General features: G+C 40.6%; 1 pseudogene; it reads right to left on the bottom strand.

Moving 5' to 3' along the window:
• Positions 1–6477: 6477 nt before the first annotated feature.
• LOC129009813 (ribosome biogenesis protein NSA2 homolog) lies at positions 6478–7259 on the bottom strand (annotated as a pseudogene).
• Positions 7260–11388: the final 4129 nt, after the last annotated feature.

The following is an 11388-nucleotide window of genomic DNA, read 5'->3' on the forward strand; positions in this document are numbered from 1 at the left end:
GTGCTTCATATTCCATTATCTGGAGCAAGTCTACCTTTCCTTGTACCTCCCTGTCATCAAAGCTTTACACATCTTTCCTACTCCTGGACTGCCTACCCGTTTCCTTTCTACTATTTAAATCCTTCTCATCTTTCAATGTCCTAGCTCAAACGTCATCTTCCTCCATCTGGTACCAGTATCACTTGACATCAATTTTTGGAAAATATGATTTATTGTCTAGTTTTATTACCTCTCATTTTACATCTTTAGTTTTTTTCTCTCCCAATTACCTTGCAGGAAATATGAAGGCAACAGCCATGTCATAATTATTGGTATACTGTGAGGCATTGATAACAGAGCTCTGTACAGCCGACACTCAAAATTTTCACAGAATAATGAATAGATATTTTCAGTTCGGCAGCAGGTGGCAAGAAATGGAGATTAACGTAAAGCTACAATTTATATGATGAGAAGAGATGTGGTCAGCAGTGAAGAGAGGGAAAAAAAATTTAATGGATGCAAATAGTCTGGTCAAGAAGATAGAGCTAGGAGCATTGTAAGTGGAAAATTTTTGTACAAAGTCAAACTTGACAAGGCAAGGAGATAAACCCAAAACAACAGGATGGGGGCTACAGGGACAAGCTCTGAAAATCCTGGAGTGTCTGTGATCCAAAGGGTAGTGAGAAGCACAAAGGGAAGCTAAGTGACTTCAAGGATCAGCATAGCCAGTGACTTCAGCAGCAAGGACTCACATGACTCAGAGCACAAAGTGGTTGTGAGGACCCTGGGAGATGGCACTTATTGAACAAATAGTACTTACATTTTATCACTCTCTTTAACTCCCTCCAAAGCTCCTCTAGAAGAATGAAGAAAAGCTGGGTGTGGTGGCGCATGCCTGTTGTCCCAGCTACTTGGGAGGCTGAGGCGGGAGGATCACTTGAGCCCAGGAGTTCTGGGCAGTAGTGCGCTATGCCGATCTGGTGTCTGCACTAACTTTGGCATCAATATGGTGATCTCCCAGGAGCAGAAGACCAGCAGGTTGCCTAAGGAGGGGTGAACCAGCCCCGGTCAGAAACAGAGCAGATCAAAACTCCTGTGCTGATCAGTAGTGGGATCATGCTTGTGAATAGCCTGGGTAACATAGCCACGTCCCATCTCTAAAAAAGAAAGGAATTATTTGGCCGGGCGCAGTGGCTCACACCTGTAATCCCAGCACTTTGGGAGGCTGAGGTGGGCAGAACACAAGGTCAGGAGTTTGAGACCAGCCTGGCCAATATGGTGAAACTCCGTCCCTACTAAAAATACAAAAAATAGCCAGATGTGGTGGTGTGCGCCTGTAGTCCCAGCTACTCAGGAGGCTGAGGCAGAAGAATCACTGGAACCCAGGAGGCGGAGGTTGCAGTGAGCTGAGATCATGCCACTGCATTCTAGCCTGGGTGACAGAGCAAGACTCCATCTCGGGAAAAAAAAAAAAAAAAGAATTTTAATTAAAAAAAAAAAAAAAGAATGAAGGTAAGCTCTCAGAAATGACTTCCCCAGGGACGTGGAATGGTGATGAGAAACCACTGTTGACAAGGTCCCAGGAGACACCCACGTTGCAATTCTCATGGTCATTTCCAGTCTTCACCTTCCTTGGTGATCTCTCTTCCTGAAACATTCTCTGCCCTGGGCCTCTGGGACACCCCCTTTCATAGTTCTGCTCCTAAGGAACTGGTCCCTCCTCCTCAATCTCTTCTATTGGATCTTCTTTATCTTCCTGGCTTCTGAGCACCAGAGGGTCCCAGAGCTTCATTCTCAGGCTCTTTTTGTCTAGATTTGCAGTCAGGCAATGGGGGGAGTCTCATCCAGATTCAGAGCTTGAAATACCTTTTATGAGTTGATGCTATCCTGTTTTGTATCTCAAGCCCTAACCTCTCTCTTCTCCCTTAAATTCTAGAATCATAGATCTACTGTCCATTCTATATCTCCACCTAGATGACTAATCATCATTCCAAACTTGACAGTTCAGAAGTGAGCTTTTACCCCTCTCCCATCCCACCACTGAACTCTACTGTGCTTGCATTCTTGGCCATTTCTGTAAATTACTACGCCACTCTAACAGCTGTCAGGCCAAACTCTTTGGATCAACCTCGTCTGTACGCTTTCTCATACCTGACATCCAATCCATTAGCAAATTTGGTCAGCGTTACCTTAAAAATATATCTTGACTCTGAAATGTGTCTCTTCACTGCCACCATTACCACCCTAGTCCAGTCTACTCTCATTTCTGACCTGGACTATAATCATGATCATTTAATTGGTCTTTGTGCTTTCACCTTTGTGGTTGCTTCCAGTCTCTTCCCACAGAGCAGCCAGAGTTATCCCTCTGAAGTGTGAGTAAAGTCTCATTACTCATCAGCTCAAAACCCTCTGTATTAGTTAGGGCTCTCCAGAGAGACAGAGCAATGGGATATATATAGATGCAGATACATGAGTGGGGACTTACGAGGAGAATTGTTTCATGTTATTATAGCGGCTAAGTTCCACTACAGACGGTCTGCAAACTGGAGGCCCTGGGATGCCAGCAGTGTGACTCAGTCCAAGTCTGAAAGCCTTAGAACTGGGGAAGACAATGGTGTAATTGTCAGTCCAAGGCTGAAGGCCTGTGAACCTGGAATGGCTGCTGATGTACATGATGGAATATCCTAAGACCAGAGAGTCTGGGATTCTGATGTCCAAAGGCAGGAGGACAAGAGTGTATCCAGCTCCAGGAGAGAGAATGAGAGACAAATTCCCTTTTCCTAGGATTGTGTTCTATCTGGGCCCTCAGCCAGTTGGATGGTGCCCACCCACATGGAGGGCAGATCTTCCCGACTTAGTCCACTGAGACTCACATGCCAATCTGCTCTAGAAACATCCTCAAAGACACACCCCAAAATAACGTTTTGCCACTTCTCTAGGTATTCCTTAATCCAGTCAAGTCGACATTCTAAATTAACCTTCACATCCTCCAATAAAAGTCTGACACATGTTACTTCATGGATGATACCTTGAAGACATTAACCTTCAAAACTAAATGAAATAAGCCAGACATCAAAGGATAAATAGTATACGAGTCCACTTAAACGAAATACCTAGAATAGTCAAACTTATAGAGGCAGAAAGTAACGTAGTATTTACCAGGGGCTGCCTGGAGGGGAGAATGCGAGTTACTGTTGAATTGGTACAAAGCTTCATTTTGGGATGACGAAAAAGTTCTGGAGATGGATAGTGGTTACAGTTGCATAATAATGTGCTTAATGGCACTAAACTGAACACCGTATACTTAAAATAATTAAAATGGTAAATTTGGCCAGGCACAGTGGCTCACGCCTGTAATCCCAGCACTTTGGGAGGCCGAGGTGGGCGGATCACAAGGTCAAGAGATCGAGAGCATCCTAGCCAACATGGTGAAACCCCGTCTCTACCAAAAATACAAAAATTAGCTGGGTGTGGTGGCACGTGCCTATAGTCCCAGCTACTCAAGAGACTGAGGTAGGAGAATGGCTTGAACCCGGGAGGCGGAGGTTGCAGTGAGCCTCCGAGATCGCGCCACTGCACTCCAGCCTGGTGACAGAGTGAGACTGTCTCAAAAAAAAAAAAAAAAAAAGGTAAATTTAAAGTTATATATATATTATCAAAATTTAAAAACAAACAAAAAAGTCTCTAATGGCTTTCCATCTCACTCAGGGTCAAATCCAAAGTCCTCACCAAGGTCTTTTAGGCCCTGCATCCTTGGACCTCTGCCACCCCTCAACCTCCTCTCCCACCACTCTCTGCCCCTACCATATCACTCTGCTGCAGCCACAATGACCTTGCGATTCCCCAAACAAGTCAAGGACACTCCCGCTCAAACATGCCTAACACTGTCCTGCCTTAGGTCTTTGCATTGGCTGTTCTTTTTGCCTGAAGTATTCTTCCCCCTAGAAGTTTGCATGCTTATCTATTTTACTTTATTTAGTTCTTCACTCAAAAGTCAGTTAGAGCAGTCATTCTGTAGCTAACATAGCACCTTATACCACCTCCATTGTTCACAATCCCTTACCCAGCTTTATGCTTTAAAGTACTTATCACAGACTGACTCTTTTTTCCATTCATTCAGTTATTGTCACATTCTCCCCATTAGAATGTAAGCTCTCTGAGAACAAGGATGTTGTTTGTTCCACTGATAGATCCTAGTTTCCTAGAACCATACCTAGCATACAGTAGGCACTCAATAAGTATTTTTCTTGAATGAATAAATGAATGAATGACTATTCTCAGCAAGTGCCAAAAGATAGTATCTGTATTAGTCCATCCTTATGTTGCTATAAATGTCTAAGGCTGGACAATTTATGAAGAAAAGAGGTTTAGTTCTGCAGGATGTACAGGAAGTATGGTGCCAGCATCTGCTCAGCTTCCAGTGAAGCCTCAAGGAGCTTTTACTCATGGCAGAAGGCAAAGAAGGAGCGGGTACATCACATAGTGAGACAGGGAGCAAGAGAGGTGGCGGGGGATAGGAGATGCCAAGCTGTTTAAACAATCAGTTCTCATGTCAACTACTAGAGTGAGAACTCACTCATTATCATGGGGATGGCACTAAACCATCCATGAGGGATCAGCCCCCATGATCCAATACCTCCTACCAGACCCCACTTTCAACACTGGGGATTACATTTCAACATAAGATCTGGAAGGGACAAGCATCCAAGCCATATCAGTAACCCAAAAGACTGTTTAGATAACTGCCTAATTTCTGGATAAGTAAAAATAATTCTCTAGGAAGCAGCATGCCAAACCCAGTTGCTTGTGTATTTTGTTTTGGGTGTTTTTTTTTTTTTTTTTTTTTTTTTTTTTTTTTTTTTTTTACTAATTCTGAAAAACATGTTCATTACAAAAACACAGCTAACACCAAAAAGTAAAGAAAAAAATAAAGGACACTCAATTCCACAATTACTACTATAGATATTGGAAGGTTTTATTCAAGTTTTTTAATGTATATTCATTCTTCTTAGCCTGGGTGCTCATAAAAGCAGAGCCTGAGGCAAGGATTACAGCACTGATACTTTATTTGGGAAGTGCAAGCACAGGGTTGAAAGGAGAAGAGAAAAGGCCAGGCAAGACAAGGAAAGATGCAAACATGATTGTGGGATGTAGATTTTCAACCCTACTTCAGAACTGGGAAGAAAAGGATGGGAATAAGGGAAATAAAAATGTCACAAAACTCACTGCTTTTATTGAAACTCAGCTATTTTTCTTGAATCAACATTCTCTGGTCAATGCTGACAATTGTGCTAGCTTTCTTCTTGTTGCTTTTATGGTGGAGAGAATTTTTGGATATTCTTACTCTTCCATTTTCTCTGACATAACTCACACAGTTTTATGCATTAATTTTTTTATTACACATGAGCATTTTCCATATCCTTAAGTATTCTCCAAAAAGATAGAGGTTAATGGATGTATATCATCGATATTTATTTAAGCATTCTTCTATATTGAACTTTTAGATTATCTTCTAGTTTTCTCCTTATAGATAATACCTTGATACATATTCTTTGACCATATCTTGGATTGCTTTCTTGCCCTAAATTGATAGCAATGGCACTACTTATTGAATTAAAGACTATGAACATTTTTAAGCTGTCTGAGTTAGGTAGTAATAGAAAGTTAGGTTGATTACAGAGGAGATCTACCAAAAAAACAACAAAAAAGTAAACTGCAAGTAATAGAAAAACTAACAACTAGGATTTATTACTTACATAACCAAGAAATAAGAAGGAAGATAGGGAGATGTAATCGAGAAATTAGACTCTTTTTATTTTTTTGCTCCAACTTCCTCAGAATGTTGACTTTTCATCTAGGTACTTATTTGCCTCACGGCAGCAAATGTCTCCCAGCATCACACTGTCACACAAAATTCAGGAAGACAGGGGTATATGAAGCCAGGACAGTGAGAGAGGCTCTTTACATACCACTCTTTAGGTAAGAAAATGTTTACCAGAAACCCCCCACAGCAGAATTCCCCTTAGGGCTTATTTCCAAGTACTGAGTCTTGAGGTCATCATTAACTGTTGGGTAGGCTAGGGAAACAAGTATCTGGTCTTTTCCACATTCAATAGTGAAATTAGACAAGATTTGATATAGGTGTTGAATTGCAACTGTATTAGATAGCAAAAGCCACAACAGTGCTGTGGTGTAAAAAACTTAGAACTTAGGTGTAAAAAACAATAAGCATTTATTTCAGGTTCATAGTTTGGATTAACTGAAGCCTGTCTGATCTATGTTGGGTTTGGCTAGCCTTGTCTGTGGGAGGGCTCAGGTCTGTTCTATGTGTGATCATTATTGTTTTTTTTTTTTTAATTTACTTTTTAAATGTTTACAATTTAATAAATCTCTTCATTGCAGACATGTATGGCTGTTTGGTAGTATTCAGAAACATCACAGTAATGGCAGTTTTTTCAATTGGTGTGTAGTCCTCAATAATTATATGTAAAATTGCTGTCAAATCAGTAAGACTGCATTTATGCATGCATCATTTTCAGGATTGTCAGTAACCTGGGCATAGTTTCCCCAAATAACTTTGCCTCCTTGCATCACAAGGCCCAATTCACTCACATTTACCTCAATGACAGTACCTTTGGTAACAACACCCAAAGTTGTCTACAGTGGGGACAAGAGGTTCTTCTTTACACCAAGTATTGGTAGGCAAAAGGTGGCTTTCGGTTCAGGATGTGTTACATGGGCTTTCTTGAAATGCAAGCCCATTGGTCTGATGAATCTTTCATATTTAGGTGGTTTTCTTGTAAAGCCATCTCCAACAAAGCAGACTTTAGTAACCACCCTCTTCCATACCTTCTTTCTCTTTCCTGTTCGAATAACTTTTAATACTTCTGCTTCTCCCTGGGCACGTACTTTAGGCAGAGGGACTTCCCATTTTCCCGCCTTCTCTTTTCATTTCTGTTTAATCCTATTGGAAAGTACTTTAGCTCGAGATTGTTCCTCTCTGTCCAGCAGATAGGCAGGTACTACTCCCTGTGGAGTCTTTTCATCATTCTTTTGTTTGGTGTTTCTCTTTTCATGCATCTTGATAGTCTTTTTCCCTTGTATTTTCTCAGCCTGGCGCTGTTTATGGTAAAGTTAGCTCTCAGACCAATAATTTTCTTTGCCTTCTTTGAACATTCATGAGCCTCTCGACTTTCCTTCTTTCCCTTTTTCTCATGGTAATCCAAACGGTATCCATAGCGTTTACAGTGTAATTCAATATATTTGTTCTGTGGCATGGTGACGGCTGCAGAGCTGCCAGGAGCAGCCCCTGGGGTGCGAAAACGCTCTCAATTTTCGGGTCTCAGACACCCACGAGCCCACGCCGCGCAGGCCGGGACAGGAAAGCATTATTGGTTTTGTTTTTACTTTTTATTTTAAAACAAAATATAAATAAAGAAAACAGCTGGGTGTGGTGGCTCACACCTGTAATCCTACCTACTTGGGAGGCTGAGGCAGGAGAATCACTTGAACCCCAGAGGTGGAGGTTGCAGTGAGCCCAGATAGCACCACTGCACTCCAGCCTGGGTGACAGAACAAGACTCTGTCTCAAAAAGAAAAAGAAAGAAAAGAAAAAAGAAAAAAAAAAAAAGAGAGAGCAAGAGAGACAGTGTCTCCCTCTGTTGCCCAGGCTGAAGTGCAGGAACACAATCATAGCTCACTATAACCTCAAACTCATAGGCTCATGTGATCCTCTCCTCTTGGCCTCCCAAGTAGCTGGGACTACAGGTGCACACCACTATATCCAGTTATTTTTATTTTTTATAGGGATGGGGTCTCCCTATGCTGCTTAGGCTGGTCTCGAACTCTGAGCTCAAACAATCCTCCCACCTTAGCCTTCCAAATAATTAAGATTACAGGTGTGAGCCACCACACCTGGCCTCCGTCATCTGCTAGTGGTTACCCAGTAGTATAGTTTATATAGGAAAGTCAGGATAATGCCCAATTCCTTTCCTTTATGTATCCATTTTTTGAAATAATGAATTAATTGTTATCCTTCAAAGGAGACCAATTTTTTATTACTATGAATTCACAAATGTAAATATATTCGATGTGTTTCAGTTCATTCCAATTCTTGTCCTTATTGAAGCTAAAATTGGATTTGTGGCCACTAGGAATCTCTTCAAGTTGACTCCTGAGTCATTTTGAAATGACCCCAGTAGTTGATAGAGTCCTTGCTATCTGGTATTACAAAATGTTCTAGGTTAAGTTTGTACTTTTTTTTGGTTTGTTTTTTTTTGGGGTTTTTTTTTTTTTTTTTTTTTTTTTGAGACAGAGTCTCACTCTGTCACCCAGGCTGGAGTGCAATGGCACGATCTCAGCTCACTGCAGCCTCTGCCTCCTGGATTCAAGTGATTCTCCTGCCTCAACCTCCTGGGTAGCTGGGACTACAGGTGTGCACCACCACGCCCAGCTAATTTTCATATTTTTAGTAGAGACGGGGTTTCACCACGTTGGCAAGGCTGGTCTCGAACTGCTGACTTAAGTGATCCTCCCGCCTTGGCCTCCCAAAGTGCTAGGATTATAAGCATGAGCCACCGTGCCCAGCCTAGTTTGTACTTTTTTTTGCGACAGGTTTGGAATCAGTCATTTATCCAAGAAACTCTGGTTTTCTTTTAGTGAAAAGTGTAATTTCTTTATCACAAGCTGGGCTCCAGGGATGCCCTATGTTACTTGGTAGACTGGTCAATATATGGGGGCTATTTTAGTAAACAGAACTAGAGAATATATTTTGAAGGTAAAAACATTTCATGACTTGACAGTGATATTTCTAATTCACACTCAAGTCTACAGTGCTATGCCTTAACTTTTTTTTTGTTTGTGTTTCTTATAGAGACAGTGTCTCGCTATGTTGCCCTGGCTGGTCTTGAACTCCTGAGCTCAAATAATCCTCTCACCTCAGCCTCCCAAAGTGGTAGAATTACAGGCATGAGCCACCATGCCTGGGCCCTTAACTTCTTTTATATTGTCTCTGCAACTCCTTCGTCCACACCAAGAATCCTGATTCTGGTTCTTAGAACAGGAGAAGTGATGGAATATTCCATAACTGCTCATTTACTTTATCCTACATTATATACAGAAGAGTTTAAAAATAACAATACTTACAATAACCATTACAAATTATGACTACTGACTTTTTAAAAACTTTTTCATACCTTATTTCCACTCTTGCCTCATTTTTTAAAGTTATACTCGATCTACATTGTCAAGGCACATAATCATCACATATTATTCTCTCCCTTTTTACTGTCATTTAGTCTTCATCTACAAGTACTTATATATTTAATACTTACCATCAGTTCTTATACCAGAGACTGTCTAGTCACTTTGGTTGTCTAAAGCTTATTCTGTAACAGGTTCCTCAGGAAGTACGCATAGGAACAATATTCCCTGAGTTTTTGCAGGTTCATAACAGCTTGTCTGTGCCCTTTATACTTAAGAGTTATATGTCTTTCCTTGAGTGTCCTAAGGGTGCTATTCCATTTTCTTCTGACACCAAAAGTCTAATAATAATCAAAAAGTCTAATAATAATCTTCCTTCCCTTATAACCTCATGTTGTTTTTGCCTAGATACTTAAAGATATTTTTTCCTTTTTCTTTAAAATCCAGAAATTTTACTAGAGTATGTCTTAGTATTGGTCATTCAGGTTCACTATTCTCATATGCATAGTCCCCTTCCCTCCTCTCTTCTTCTTTCTTTCCTTCTTTCCTTCTTTCCTTCCTTCCTTCCGTCCTTCCTTCCTTCCTTCCTTTCTTCCTTTCCTTCCTCTCTCTCTCTCTTTCTTTCTTTCTTGATAAAATCTCACTCTGTTGCCCAGGCTGGAGTGCAGTGGCATGATCTTGGCTCACTGCAACCTCTGCCTCCCAGGTTCAGGCAATTCTCCTGCCTCAGCCTCCCAAGTAGCTGGGATTACAGGCATGCACCACCACACTCAGCTAATTTTCATATCTACAGGAGAGATGGGGTTTCACCATGTTGGCCAGGTGGGTCTCAAACTCTTGACCTCAGAAGATTCACCAGCCTTGGCCTCCCAAAGTGCTAGGATTACAGGCGTGAGCCACTGCACCTGGCCCATAGTCTCTTTCAATACGTACCTTCAAATCTATTTTATTTAAAATTTTTTTCTTGAATTATAGCACTTAATATTTGATTTTCTTGTTTTGGTTTTCTTATTCAGACACTTTTGTTATCCATATGTTGGTTCTTCTTTGCCTATATTCATTCAATAGCTGTATTGTTCCTCAATCTTTCTCTCTTTCTTAGCTTCTTTTTGATTTTTTAAATATTTTCCTTACTTTTACCTTCTATTTCTCTTAAGGCATTGTCTCCTATGTTTATTTACTGGGTCCCTTACAGTTGAGTCTTCATTTATTTTATTTTTATATTTTTCTTGAGTTCTGTCACTTCACTTCTGAGTTTTCCTAATTCTGATTATGTTGTTCTTTCATGTTTTGTATCATTTTCTTAATGTCTCCTAGCTTATTTCAAAATAGTGCATTATAGTTTTATTTTTCTTTTTAAAGGAAATCTTTCTGATCTGCTATCATTACCTGTAGGGATATTATTTTGCTCTATTCTCATTTTCCTTACAATAACTTTGCATGAGGTTTGACTGCAATACTTTATTGTTGCTTATTTTTATATGGATTTAGGTTTCTTGAGCTTTTAGATTGAGGCTTTGTTCAGAATAACTGTTCCAACTTTACAAAATTACCTATTCTGTTGTGTTTCATGTCGTGAAAAAAAAAAAAAAGCAGCTTGCTTTGTAACATTTCCTGGAGATTCTCATCACTTTTGTCTACCTTCTTTCCTTCATCTCTGTAATGCCTATTCTGTTCAATTTTAATTCTAGTCCTAGTGGTATCTTTAGGGAACGAACCTGTCCTAAAAGAGATTCCTACCTAGTGGGTTTTGAGAGTTCACAGGGGCTGGACTGCTCCATTCCTTTCAGACCTCACTGAAGGGCTCCCCACTGCTCTCACCAGCAAATTGGAGTAGGCAAAACAGTTTCAGCTACTCTTCCAAAATTGGCCTGCTGAGACTTCCAGTGAATACCTGTAGTATATTTTAGGGGTTCCTGTTCTCAGGTTTGTTAAATGCCTCATTACTCTCCTCTGCTTTCTCCTGCCCAGATGAGGATGCCACGCAGGTCTTGTGACTATCAATTATTTATTCTTACCTGCTTCTATTTTCAGGGTTCAAAGGGATACCTTCTCATTTGGTTTTGTTGGAAATGTCTGCAGATTTTTGGTTTTGCTATGAGCTTGTTCTGGCCATTTTTATGTGAGAATTAGGAAAGTTTCAAGAGCAATTCTGCCACCACCATTCCAACTTCCCTAACCCATGTGTTCACTCTAGAGCCCATGTTG

This window comes from Pongo pygmaeus, chromosome 10 (genome assembly GCF_028885625.2).
Source record: "Pongo pygmaeus isolate AG05252 chromosome 10, NHGRI_mPonPyg2-v2.0_pri, whole genome shotgun sequence".
NCBI classification, from domain to species: domain Eukaryota; kingdom Metazoa; phylum Chordata; class Mammalia; order Primates; family Hominidae; genus Pongo; species Pongo pygmaeus.